The 14,596-nt window shown below is 44.3% G+C and overlaps 1 protein-coding gene across 2 annotated transcripts in view; it reads left to right on the top strand.

The window, feature by feature from the left end:
- The window catches only part of BMP2 (bone morphogenetic protein 2), a 143,677-nt gene that overhangs the window by 49,456 nt on the left and 79,625 nt on the right, over nt 1-14,596 (top strand). The gene's annotated exons all lie outside the window — the stretch shown is intronic.

Raw genomic sequence — 14,596 nt, 5'->3', positions numbered from 1 at the left:
GTAGCTGTTCTAGTGCTTACTTGTGCACAAAAGTAAAGTTGGAAAGGTTGGGGGTAGGTGGAACCTCACCTTCGTGCCAGTTGTGCTGTTGCTGCTTGCTGGTACCTATTTACCATTGATGTACGTGCTGGGTTTTCTCCTTCCCTTTGGAGACATGTCTACAATGAAGTAGTTTCTGCAAAACCCTGTTGTGATGCAGCTGCAAGGGTGAGTTTAAACCAGCCATGGGTGTTTGCACCTCCATACATTCTAGACTCTGCTTTATACCCAGCCTTGGTGGAAAAGAAGTGTGTGCCAGAGAGTTAAATCTAGAGATTTAAATCATCAGCTGATATAAATGGGCATCATTCCATTGATCTCAGTGGAATGACCCTGGCCTGTGCCAGCTCAGGAGTCTCTGTGGTGGGGAGGGAAACTGGAGGAAAGCAGCTGTGAGGTGTATTCATTCATTTGATTTAGCTTGTGAAGTAATGGGAAAATTTTCCTGAGCAGCTTCAGCCTCGAAAAGGACTTGAGTGTCCAGAGGCTCAGGTTAGGAGCATGGGCTCCCTGTGTGTGCCCCAGGACAGGCACGTGCCAGTGTGCTGCGTGCTTTGAGCTGGGCAGTAAGAAGCGCACAAGCCTGGTCCTCTGCAAAATGCCTCCCCCATGGGCATACAGAGGCAGGAGACTTCTCCTAGAAGCTCTTCATCGGGGACTGTAGCAATAGGACAAGAGGTAATGCATTCAAACATAAACAGGGGAGATTTAGGTTGGATATAAGGTAGAAGTTTTTCCCTGTGAGGGTGCTGAGGCGCTGGCACAGGGTGCCCAGAGAAGCTGTGGCTGCCCCATCCCTGGCAGTGTTCAAGGCCAGGTTGGACACAGGGGCTTGGAGCAACCTGCTCTAATGGAAGGTGTCCCTGCCCATGGCAGGGGCTTGGAACTGGGTGATTTTAAGGTCCCTTCCAACCCAAACCAGTCTTATCATTCTAAATAAGATGTTTTAGTGGCCTTTTGGTAGAATAAATGTATGTGGAATGGTGCTTCTATTTTAGATGGTGCTTTAGTGGTTGGTACTCACCATTTTGCAAGTCCTGTGGTATCAGGGCAGTATCTTCTCGTTCACACAACCTATATGGGAACTGGTTTGTGAGACATCTCTGCAGACGACTATAGGTATCTGTGATGTGAAGCCACATCTGATGCAGCCTTCTCCCCAGCGGTGGACCTTGCAGGGGGTTGTGTGAGTCCCAGCCCTGTGTCCCTGGTTACATGTGCTTCAGGCTGGCACTATTCAGACACATTGAGGTCTGGTGAATGCTCTGTCTGCACAGTGAATCAGATTCATCACAGAATTACTTAGCAGTGACAGTAAAAGAGAATCTATAATTCAGTGGGAAAATATACACTGGTCAATAACCCACATAACTCTTACTTGTATTTGTGTGGGACATCAATGTAGTTGTCAGCACCCTGAGCTCTAATGTGAAATATCTACATCTATTGGGTTGTTCCAGCACTCTTTGTTTAGTAATCTCAAGAGCACAGCTAATGTGAACTTTGGGTTTTCCCCTTCTGAAGGGAAAGGTGCTGCCATGCCCCATCTTACATGGCAGATTGGAATGGGAAATGCCAGAGTCAAGTGGAGGTTCTCAACCCAGAAAAGTTAATCTTTCACTCTTACATTTTATTGTGTTTTAGTAGCTAATTCACCTGTCACATCCATTGGCTTTGCTCAAATTTGGGGATAAGTACCTGTGTCAGTGGTAAAATTGGTTTGAATAATGAGGCTGAAATAATTAGGATTATGCAAAGATATTGCTTTGCCCTCTGAACAGTTTGCATGTCTTCTGTCTGAACCTGAATCTCCTGCTGTGTTCCACCCTTGGAGAGAAGGTGGGGGCAGCTATGGACACCAGATCCTGCCACATCCTGGGGAACACAGCAGAGCCTGGCCCAGACTGGGGAATGGGGACACCAGGCAGTGAAAGCGTCTCTTCAGCCAAGGTTTTCAAACAGAAAGAGTAGAATTTTTTGCCAGAATAGTCCCATCAAAACTGAAAGCCAGTGCAACAGCCAAATCATAGAATCACAGAATGGTTTGGGTTGGAAATGACTTTAAGATCATTCAGTTCCAACCTCTTGCCATGGGCAAGGTGCCTCTCACTAGACCATGTCACCTAAGGCTCTTGATAAGGTCACCAAAAGGAGCAAACTTGACTCTTAAGCAGACCTCCTTTATCAGAAATGCTAACCATCCATGTCAATGAAACTAAACCAAACCCAAACGTTTTTAAGTTTCCTTTTCCTCTTAGTAATTACATTATCTGCATTTCAGTAATTCTACAGTAATTAGAGATAACTTTAGCACTCATTAAGTTAACTTTAATGTTGGAGAAAAAAAAATCGCACAAAATCTAAAACCAACTCTAAGCTAATTTGAAACAAGTAAGAGCATTCTTACCTTCATTTGCAGATAATAGCTCAGATTTTAAACAAAACAAAAGCTTTCTAATGAATCCAGTTCTTCCTAAAGTTTGCCAACCTTTTTTGTTCTCCCCTTCTATAGTGTTTATTGTTCCCTGTGATGTTAAATCCTACTGGTGGGTCAAACCCCAGCCTTGTTTCAAATGGAGGGGTTTTACCACTTGGATAACATAAGGCACAACTTTCAGTCCCTGTAGATCCAGGGTTTAGAGTGACCATAATTATATATACCTACATGGTGTTTTGCCCTCACAAACTGTTAAAGCACAAAAGCCAGTAAGAGACAGCGACACAGTGTGAGACATTTGATTTGCCACTCAAAGTGGCCATCCCTGCAGAAAATACACTTATTTTACATTAAGGGTTAGTAAAGTAACCTCTGTTTACTTTGTGTTTGCCAGGTTGCTGAGTCCATCTGTAGCTACTCCAAAATCAAACTCCCCCAGCAGAGCAGAGTAGGAAGCTCACAGTGGAGCTGCAGAGCGCCTGCTACTCCCACTTATAAATAGCAGCATCTGTGCAGCAGTAACCAGGAGCTGTAATGGAATGGGCCATGTTGCAAAAGTAGTTTGGCCAGACTCATATGGCCCAGCATTTTCTTACTGGCATTACCTGTTTCAGTTAAATGGCGTTCTCCTTGTGTTTCAAACCTAAGAGGTAAAGAAGGATTGGGTGGAAAGGACCTTAAGATCATCTAGTTCCAACCCCGTGCCATGGGCAGGGACACCTCACACTAGACAATGTCACTCAAGGCCCTGTCCAGTTCAACCTGCCTGGTCCTTCCAGTCCATTCTCTTTAGCTGTAAAAAGAAACATGGCTCTTTTCTTAGGAGTTATTTTCAGTAAATTCACCAACACCAATAAACCCAAGAAAGACAGTTCTTTGAGTCACTGGTTCGGTGTGAAGTGTCCATCCCGTTTTGCCAAGGTATACAGTGACATGTATTTACTCTAGGGGAGCCTGCTAATAGTAAATAATTCCATACCATCATTTTTCCCATGGCAAAACTAAGCAGATAACCAGCTGTTAACAGGGGAGGTGTGGGGAGGGAAGTAGCCCAGGGTGCTCAGAATATAAAGATATGTGTGTTAGCACAAGGGGAATAGTCAGCTCTTTGCTACCTTGCATTGTCTGTGCCAGAGCCTGGCCCTAACCACTTCCAATTCTGACAGCCAATTTCTGACCTTTCACTCTCTATGATCACTGTTCATTCTTGCAAGAAACTTGGTGTCCTTTCTTGTCCAGAAATTGTAAGCAAATACTGTTGTTATTATGATTACCTCTGCAGTATTGGCTTCTAGGAACCAAGAAAAACCTCCCATCGCCACTGTGTACAATTACATCATCTCAACATCACAGCTGCCAACTCTTACTATTGCTGGAGAGTCATTAGTTTTGCTTTAAAGAGATGGAGTGACCTCATGAGCTTCTGAAGAAACCCCACAGCTGACTGCTTGCCATACCGACATAATAAAATGGTCATATGGGACTTTGGTTGATTAATGCTTCGATACAGAAGCACCTGCGCTCATTGCAAGAGATCAGGTCCTCTGCGCTAGACCAAATCCTAAATCTGAGCTTCTCTTCTGTGTCTTTTTAAAAGTGGAAGGCTGAGAATGGAAACGAGTAACTGTTGTTCACAGCTAATCTGGAATGTGTTGGGATTTATGAATAAAAAACCCCTGGCATCGGTTCAGGCTTCATTTTAAAGCTGAAACAAATCTAAGTGTAATTGAAAACAAAAGCGTGCATAGAAATTGGGAGCCTGATTCTTATTTACACTGCACACCCTTTGCACCTCTCCAGCAATGTGAAAGGTCTTGGAGCATGGCTCAGTTATTTTTATACTCTCATGAAGGGCCTGTTTATTGAGTTGGAGCTTAGAAATATTTATACGAGTGCAGGATTTGCCTTTCAGAGCAGTGGAAAGTCAGCACTGTATGACTATCAGGCACTGTGCTTGAACTTATTTGGGGTATCCAGTTGGAGAGTTGAAGGGAAAAATAGGGACTGGACAATGGGTGGGTCAGAGGTTCAATAATGACATGTGAAGTACCTCATCTGTAGGTCATTTGTGTGAATCAAGGAGACTTTGGTTATTGGCTGGAAACGATGTGGCCTTTGAAGTGTAGGTAAAAGCAAATGGTCTCTGGGCTGTCTCACTGGCCAGATGATCTCATCCCAGCTGGCAGCATTTGACAGACCCACCCTTGTTTGACACTGTAGCTCTCATGGAGCAACCTAATGATGCTCCAAGAGAATGAACTATCCTCGTGTCCTTATGGGAGAAGACCTGCAGGTCAAGGTACTCAGTACCCTGGGTGGGACAGTGCATGGAAAAGCTTTCATTGCTGGTGCCTTTTCTGTGCCCATTCTGAGGACAAGCAGACACAATCAGGCTCCTGGATGACTGAATGCTGCCTATTGAAAGCTCTAAATTGGCTTAACCTTTACTAAAGGAATGGTTGAAAATGGAGAGGCAAAATGAGAAAGTGAAGGAGTGGTCTGGGAGAAACACAGTCATCATGAAGCTAGCAGGAAAATAAGGGCTTGATTATGTAGCTCCAAGAGGGCCCTGCCAAATTGCAGGGCAACGGGAAGAACCTGAGCTGGTGGCAGTCAGTTCTTAGGGTGTTGACATCCTGTACAAGGGAGGTGCTTTCTGCACTGGGCTGAGCACGGTGAGTTTTCTTCTCCTGGCAGTGCCAATCCTGCTCTGCAGCCGGGGACTGTGGTTCTGCTGTGCTGCAGGTTCCCTCTGCATCTGCCATACATTTCTTATTTCATGTTTTACCAGTTGTCATGGTCTTTCTTAACACATGAACTCTGGGACTTACGGGAGACTTTAACTTTCCAGTTTTAAATGATGGTAGAGGAAAACTGGAAGGCACAAGACTTTTTAAAGCTCTCTGAGAATGAAATAAAAGACACAAAGTCAATGACCTAAAAAGTCCTGAGCACTATTTGGGGAACATGGGAGGAGAAAAGAGAGAGAATCATAGAATCATAGAATGGTTTGGGTTGGAAAGGACCTTAAGATCATCCAGTTCCAACCCCCTGCCATGGGCAGGGACACCTCACACTAGACCATGTTGCCCAAGGCTCTGTCCAACCTGGCTTTGAACACTGCCAGGGATGGAGCATTTACCACTTCTCTGGGCACTCTGTGCCAGCGCCTCACCACCCTCACAGGGAAGAACTTCTTCCTTATATCTAACCTGAACTTCCCCTGTTTAAACCCATCACCCCTTGTCCTATCGCTACAGATGGAGATATTCAGATCATTGCCAACGCAAAGTACCCAACACCATTATGCAACATCTACCACAGCAAAGCCTTGCTCAGGTGTGTTTTCAGGCAACTCCTGCTGCACCAATATTTGAATCCATGCTGTGCAGAGGAAGTCAAATGCAAGAACAAGTTCATACCTTCTGGCCAAGCCAAGAATGTTTTCAAGTTCTCCCTCTCCCCAAAGGAGCCAAACCACTAGCAAATCACAGCTTCAAAAATGTTTGACTAAAGCAACACTTTTATGAATCAACATTAAAAATAGACCTCAAGAATTGGACCTAAAAAAATTAAAATAATCCTGCTGTCCTGAATTTCCTGTCGCTCTTGGATATTGGATTAAATTTTGATATGAAATGTATTTTCCTGAATTGGAATTTGTCCTTAAATTACTTCTGAACAATGAACTCTTTCAAGAAAAAGAACTGCTTGCTTATCACAAGAATTAATGCTGTGGTTTTTGTAAGTGAGTTTCCATAGCTTATCAAATCCTTTCGTTCCTCTTAGTTGGAGAGGAACTGAAACATTTCTATCAGTTAATTCTCTTCAATTTCATGATTTAAAATCAGGTAATGTTCCACATTTTACCTCACTAGAAGTGGCTACAAGCCACTATTCATTCTTGTTCTCCCTTGTAATATCTTTAGCCCAGAGAAACTCACTTTTCCCCTCATTTTGCAGCTGCTTTGACTGAGGAGCCATGTTAACACCAGTAGATGTGCACATGTTCTCTTGCAGCCAGTTTTGCTCTGCAGGATCCTGGTGTGGTTATCCCGTGGTTGTGTTACCACTGAAGTACTGCCACCTGTGGGGGAATCCGAGCTGTGATTCCTCATGGAATCACTTGTTTGATTCCAAGTCAGTTCCAATGTCTGGTTTGTACCATTTCAAAGCTTATTTAGGAGTGTCACATCTCTTATCTGTGACAGTGGCATTCCAACCCTTTGACCTTCAGATTGATGCTGAATTTGAATAAGTTTAGTTCAAGCTATAGTGAAAAAGTAGTTTAGCAGACTCTACAGGTGAAAGTTGCAACTGGTATCCTTGACTTCTGGTGTGTGTTGAAGGTAGAGCTTGAGAGCCTTGTCATTCTGAAAGGGTATGTTATAGGTGTCCCCAGTAGTGCCTTGTGGAGGAGCACTTGAATCTGGGAACTTGCAGCAAGATGCTCAGGCAGCCAAGAAGGCCAACAGCATCCTGGCCTGTATCAGCACTGGTGTGGCAGCAGGGCCAGGGCAGTGATTGTCACCTTGCACTGGGCACTGGTGAGGCTGCACTTCGAATCCTGTGTCAGTTCTGGGCCCCTCACTGCAAGAGAGACATTGAGGTGCTGGAGCGGGGCCAGAGAAGGGCACCGGAGCTGGTGCAGGGCCTGGAGCACAAGTGTGATGAGGAACGGCTGAGGGACCCGGGGAGGGGTTTAGTCTGGAGAAGAGAAGGCTCAGGTGGGACCTTATTGCTCTCTGCAACTGCCTGACAGGAGGATGGAGCCAGGAGGGGGCTGGTCTCTGCTCCCAAGTAACAAGTGATAGAACAAGAGGAAATGGCCTCAAGCTGCACCAGGGCAGCTTTAGATGGAGATGAGGAACAATTCCTTCCCCAGAGGGTGCTCAGGCATTGGAACAGGCTGCCCAGGGCAGTGCTGGAGTCACTGTCCCTGGAAGTGTTCACACACTGTGTAGATGAAGCCCCAGTGCCGTGGGTTAGTGGTGGCCTTGGCAATGCTGGGGAATGGTTGGGCTTGATGAGCTTACAGGTCTTTTCCAACTTAATTCTATGATTCTAAGAGCAGTAGCTAGTTTCTGCAATGGTTCCAATGTAAGAAGACAAATGGTTCCTGAAGACTTGATCCTAACCCTATGGAAATCAACAGGACTTTTAATCCTTTCTTTGATGAGTATTAAAACCAGCCCCAGAGCTTAGTCACAGCAACCATTTGATCCCACAAGAAATCTGGGAGTGCCCTATAAGACATAGATCTGTCCTGCTTGGCACTCGTGGCGCTGAAGACATATCCCAGTGCATGGTCTATGTTCACTGCTGAATGAGCTGGATTGCAAAGGCTCTTCCTATCAGGATTCAGTGAGGAGGATGAGGAAGGGATGAGTGTGAAATGAGCAGACTTATGCTAGATGGGCTTCAGGGACTGCAAGCATATACCCAAAGTTAGGTGTTTTACAGAAAGACAGTTGTTTCTACCACTGGGGTAACAGCTGTAACTCATAGCAACTGCATCATCATTTATTGTTCACTGTTTCTGGGACACTGAGAAGTACAGGTATGTGGTCAGAGTTCATGTATATAGTTCCATACAAAAATCTGTTCTTTGTACTTTCATTCATGCAAAAAACATCTTGTTTTCCCTTAATGCTGTTGAAGTGTGTGCCTAAATAAGATGTCATTTGTAAAGGTGAAAGCAGATACCTACAACAATATTTAAAAAGAAAAATGGGACTTCCTAATGTGTTTAAAAGGAGAACCCATTATGAGGGTACAGAGGATAATGCTCAGATTATTTTTCAAACAATAGATAACTTGCATAATCCCATGATGGACAGGATATGTTTCACAGTCTATCTGGAAGACAATGAACACTGTGATTCTACAGGCCTGAAACGCTGAGTATTGACTGCCAAAAAGAAAAGCTCTGCACATATGGCATTGGGTGGAAAAGCAGTCATGGCATGTCTCCCCCCAAATAGCCATGATGTTTGTAAGTTTTATGCTTTCTGCAAAACAGCCTGTACTTAATAACTACTAAGCAGACCTATGTGAGTGTTTGGCATCAAGTGCCTGCCGCTGTAGTGGTATGGATCTTGCTATATTGAACTGCCACCAAGGCTCTATGTGTCGTGTGCAGCCAGGCACTTTATGTGACTGTGCATCAGGGTAATGAATTTGCTCTTGCTAAAGTTATCTGAGCTCTCCTAAAGAGATTTTACTTGGAAGAGCCTGTCAGGCCAGAGAAATGGAGAAGCTGGAGTCATCAGAAGACGGCTCCATATGTTATGGAATGTTTTAGTGTCCTTAAAAACTCATGTGCAGTGTTGCTGCTAGGTCTCAATTTAACCATTGGAAGACTTTTATATCAAATTATCGAAGGCACTAAGAGTCTCAGTCCCAGTAAGTAAGTATAAGTCTTTCCTTCTGTTGTCTTTATCACTGGTCACTTGATTTTGGGGCCAGATTGCAAGCTGGTCTTCTCTGTTAGCCTGTCTATGCTTATATGCATTAAACTTCTTTCTTTCTTTGCAAGAGAAAAGATTAGTCTTGCTCTTTGACATGATACTGTGTCATCTCCTAGGAAGTCAGTGGGAAAAAGACAGTCTTGCGCCTCTTGGATACATGTCTGTGAGTGCCAGTGTCCTTCCAGGTCTCTTCACTGAAAGGTAGTTGCAGATTTATTATCCTTTATCTGGTTGCTATCACCAAAGAGAAATGTGCTGCCACAGGCAGCTGGGAGCAATGCCTGGTCAGTAAGATCAATACTAACCTTGGCTCGAACTGCCTGTGGCATTTAGTGCCCCCACTCACATCCCATCCTGCATGGTTAGCTCCTGGGCACTCCCTACCTAAGGGCTGGAACCTCTGGGAAGTTCAGCACTAGCTCCCATCACTTGAGGATGGGACATAAGGTGAGTAACTGTCCACACCTGCAACTGGCTCCCCAAAACATCTGGATTATGTTAGAGGCAGGCTTTGCTGCTAATTTGGATGCTAGGAGTTGGAGGTGTGACCCTTTTTGGGGTCCGTTACAGGACGGGGTGTGTGATGGAGGCAATACTGATACATGTGAGTATCAAGCTTAATTTCAGGTGTTTCTGATCTCCTATTGCTTATGCCACCAGTTCTCAAGTTCCAACTCTAGCGTGAGCAAAGAGGAAGCATCTGCACACGTTATGTCCACACCTTGAAGAGTTAGAAAACCTGGGACTTAGCTAAAGAGTTCATGAAAGGAGATGGCAAACTGAGTGTTGTGTTGATAGGATTTTTTTCCATGTCTTGACTCATTCAACTCCTGGGGGTCTGTGACAACCAACAGAAGAGACAGCGCCAAAAAGAAACACATTTCTGCACTCAGCTGCCTTTGTGTTCTGATTAGCATTGCCTGTTGTGGCATCAGAGCAGTAAGATCAGATTACTTGGTCTTACCAATTCCACACTTGTACTTATATAGTGAAAAAAGGTAAATTTGAAGTGGATTAACCCTCCCTGTCTTTTCCTCCCTCCTGATTTCATTCTCTTTAAATATTTATGAGCACTGCAGCCCCACAATAGCTGAGCCTTCGTGATTCCAGCGCCATCGGATTCCTCTGAGGCAGAGAATTACCACTCCATTTTGTAGCTGGAGAATGAAGGCAGAGCAAGGTACTCCATGACCTGTTTAGGATTACACAGGTACCCTGAGACAGAATCACATTTGCGTGTCCTAAGTCCCATTTCACTCATTGACTCAGATCTCCTGAGGTCTCCTTCCTTTTCTACCCATCTGGGCAGCACCAGAAGGGCTTCCTGTAGCAATCAAAAGCTGAGGAATCTAGGTAACTAGCTAATGAATCTCAGTAGCCATATGTGAGAATGTATTTGCTTGAGGTGACAGAAGCATTTTCCAAGAGGCTGAAACTGGCATGCTGATGAAAACAAGCCGAGATTATTTTATAACTAGGAAACTATTTAAATCTTGGCTTTAGTGGAGGAGTTTCAAAGGGTTTTCATGAAAGAGGAGGAAGCCTGGTTTCCTGCTTCTGTAATTTTGTTGTTCTTTATAGTTGATTAGAAGTTGAAGAGAGATCTGAGAAGCTCGTTGGAGCTTCCTTTTTTGTGGAGATCCACAGTTGATGGTTTGCTTGTAGGACATCCATTTGCAGCTGTGTGCTCAGTAGTGTTGCTGTTGGAAAGCTGATATGCTTTTGTCAGATGTAACTTTCTAAAACAAAAATCAAGTGTCACTTTGCAGGCTCTGAGTTGTGCAAACTCTCTTTTATCATGGCACCTTTGATCTACAGCTTGTGCCTTCTCTGCACAGTCAGGTTGGGCTTTCAGTAGCTTGTTGGGCTTTATCTTATGTCTGTCCCATGCAAAACCCTGCAGTGAGCTTAGCACTTCTGTCAACAGGGACAGACCTTACTGACAGCAACAGGTAGAATATGGGCTTTGGTTTTCATTAAATCATGGATGGGTTGGTTTGGGTTGGAAGGGACCTTAAAGCTCATTCAGTTCCAACCCTCTGTGATGGGCAGGGACACCTTCCACTAGAGCAGGTTGCTCCAAGCCCCATCCAACCTGGCCTTGAACACTGCCAGGGATTGGGGCACCACATTTGGGCACCCTGTGCCAGTGCCTCAGCACCCTCATAGCAAAGAATTTCTTTCTAATGTCTAATCTAAATCTCCCCTCTGTCACATTAAAGCCGTTCCCCATCCATACATGCCCTTGTAAAAAGTCCCTCTCCAGATTTCTTTGGGGTGGGAGGTGCTTCAGTGCCTTTTTACAGCTCACAACCTGCATCTAAAAGGGGAGACCAATTGCCCTGTGACTCCCTGGGTGAGAGCTGTGGTGCTGTAGAGAGCCATGGGATGTGCTCCCTGAAGGCTCAGCAACTCTCAGGGGATGTAGGATCATGGAATCATAGAATGGTTAGGGTCGGAAAGGACCTTAAGTTTGCTTTGTAGTGTGGCTGCTCACATCTAGGCTTAACTAACTCAGGTCCTGCTCACCAGAGGTAACGATGGTATGTCCTAAGCTCCCATCTTCACCGGAATCTAAAGTACACATTCTTGGAAATACAAAGCTATCTCATGTTTAAGAAACGAATCTGTCTCATTTCAGCAAGTCGATAGGTGGGAAAAACCTTCCATAGATACTTAAATGAAAAAATAGAGGAATTTTTACTGTTCAAGATTGGCAGATAGATGATGTCTTTGATAGCAAGCCTGAGCATTAGAAGCCATGGACACCTACCAGAGTCCCAGGTAAAACACTGAGCACTAACGCAGTCCCTCAGGTACCGTTATATCCAAAGGGCATTAGCTCTGCCTCTAGACTGTGACAAAACACCTCCCTGTTCCTCAGTATTTGAGTTGTTCTGTACAAATATGTGCAAAATATCTCTAGTTTGTGGATAAATCCGTTTTTCTTCATTTCAAGAGATAGAAAAGGGGAATGGCAAATACTGCCTCCCAGGAGCTCCCATGCAAATGTCTTCCCATTTGACTTAGAGTGAGTTTCACATAGCAGCGGGGTGCACACAGCTCCTGTTAACTCAGAAAAGGTAGCAGCCTTGAAAGCAGAATTAAAGGGAAGTGGCATTAAAAGACATTATGTAGTCTTGTGACTAGAGAAAAACAAATGGTCTTTCTAAATTGTTCTTCTAATTCAAATCCATTAAAGAAATGGAGTGGCTCTCACTGATATTTTTCCTTGAATCTAGTCCACAGGAACGAGGGCAGCTTTATTATGCAAGAGTGTCCTGGCTTTACAAATCCCATATGCAAAAGCAGTCCTCCTGCTTTGCATCTTCTAAAGGGCTGAAACATCAGGTTGTCTAGTCCCAACTAGAAAGGGAAGTCCCACAGGAGCTGCTCGTTGTCTGGATGTCCTTGCTCTGCCAGTAGTGGCTAATCTTCCTTCGGGTTTTCTCCTGCAATATTTCCCAAGTGTCATCATGATTTGCAGTGAGTTCCACAAAAGGAGACTCATAGAACAGTTTGGGTTGGAAGGGACTTTCAAAGCTCACCTGGTCCAACCCCCTGCAACAAGCAGGGACATCTTCACCTAGATCAGGTTGCCCAGAACCACATCCAGCCTGGCCCTGCATGTCTCCAGGGATGGCACATCCACCACCTCGCTGAGAAATCCTAGGATCTAGACCAATGGCTTTCAACCTGCCACCCACATATCCTGGGGAAGAGGCTATTTGAAGTTGACAAAACCTCCCTCACAAGAAAACCTTCCTTCTTGGCCTGCTACTGCCAGATGTTTCATCACTCTCTGTGTCTTGCCGCATCTGCTGTTCCTTGTGCATGTAGACTGTGAGCTCTTCAGGGCAGGGACTGTCTTCTGCTGCGTGCTTGTGCAGTGCTCTGGTCTTGCCTGGTTCCCTTAGGGCCTACCACAGTATAGATCAGTTTAGCTGTAACTGATGGGAATGATTCTTGGTGAGGATGCACAAACAACCAGAAGAATCCAGCTGGCTCCTTTATACACGTGTGCCTTCTCCAGTACTAACAGCGGTAGAAATTAAGCAATTGAAACTGCAGATGCTTATAAAGACTTTGATTACCCACAGGAAGCACATCTTTTGAATAAATCAGTGTGGTAATTTCTTTTCAGACTAAAAGGGATATTGAAGTCAGGAACAAACTTGCAGTGGTTGGGAATATTCTGTAAATGGGTAAGTGGTGTTGTTTTTGGCAGGAGTTAATGAGAGACATCTTAGGATGGTAACTGCAGGATCGCTGATAATACTCAGGCAGCATTCCTGCTTATTACTAGCAGGGATTTGGATCACTGCTTTCTTCTTGAAAGGGGATTATTCCAAACAACAGAAGATTTGGGAATATGTCACTTCAGCATGCTTTGTGTTTATCTTAGGAATTAGTATGTTTGATCATTGTACTTGAAATGGTAGCAAGTTGTTCAGCAACATGTGGTTTAAAGGTTGAGTATGCTGTAAGTACTGCCTTTTTTTAATGAAGGCTTTGAGATTTAGCTGTGGCTGGTAGGAAAATGGGAAAGTACAAGTAGTAGATGACTAAGGCAGTAGATAGCCTAAAATGGCTGTGGACTTCGGTGTGAAATACTGCAGTTGGCAGGTACATATTGTACCTTAGAGATGTTTTCAGCCCCGCCAGAGCTTTGCCTGGCATTAGTTTCAGGCTCCAACCATGTTATTATGGTGGGGGATCTGATAGGCAAGAACAAGGTTTAAAAAAGCACCTTACTGCTCTTTTCTAAAGTGACTTAGAGGTGCAGGTATTTCAGTCTGATTGGCAAGATGCAGAGTCCTACACAAAGCAGAGCAGACAATTCTTTTGAGAGGTGTTTTTTCAAAAGCATGAAACATTTACTTGAAGTGAAAATCTTCTGAATCAGTTTTGATGTGTTGTTTTACGTAATTTTATATATGTATTTTAAATAAAACTTGGTTAACTCAGCTATAAACCATAGAATTGATTTGGCAAGGACTGAGGAGGAGATGAGAGGGCATTTGCATCTTATGTTTCATTTGTTTTGGGGACTGGGTTAAGGGTTGAGTGTGCTGAAGCACGTTGCCTGAAGTATATCAAGAAAATTAATTTGGGCCGGAGGGAGGTATTGTTCATCTAGTTCTTCTGGTCAGGCCTTTTTCAAATGCCTTTACTCGCCCAGCAGAGTCAGGATTGAACTCGAATGATGGGCACTAGTTGTGTATTAAAGAGGCAACCCTCTTGTGCATGGTTACAACACACACAACTGAAGGCATGAATCCCTTCCATGCCCATAATGCTGGATGGTACCCTTTGGTTTCTGTGTTTGTTTTGGAGAGAGGAATCTGCTTGGTTGGGTTTGTGTGGCTGTATCTTGGTGAAATGAAGGGGTTTGCATCTGCAGAACTGTACTGACAACCTGGTACCCGGAATACTTTGATGCCCTTTTGCTTCGCTTTTGGCATGTGTATGCTTGCAGAAAATTCGGTTTGAAATAAAATGCATCTCACTGCTGAGTATCTGAGTTATTTAGTAAACATTTTTCCACATGTGCCTGAAGGCAAGCCTGAACAATACAGCGTGAAACAGTGCTTTCTTTGTTTCTTATTAAAACATAATAAGCCTAGCTCTGTTCTGGACCTGGCCACTT

The sequence above is a fragment of the Strigops habroptila genome, chromosome 6, assembly GCF_004027225.2.
Source record: "Strigops habroptila isolate Jane chromosome 6, bStrHab1.2.pri, whole genome shotgun sequence".
NCBI lineage: Eukaryota > Metazoa > Chordata > Aves > Psittaciformes > Psittacidae > Strigops > Strigops habroptila.
This window is presented reverse-complemented; position numbering and strand designations above follow the sequence as displayed.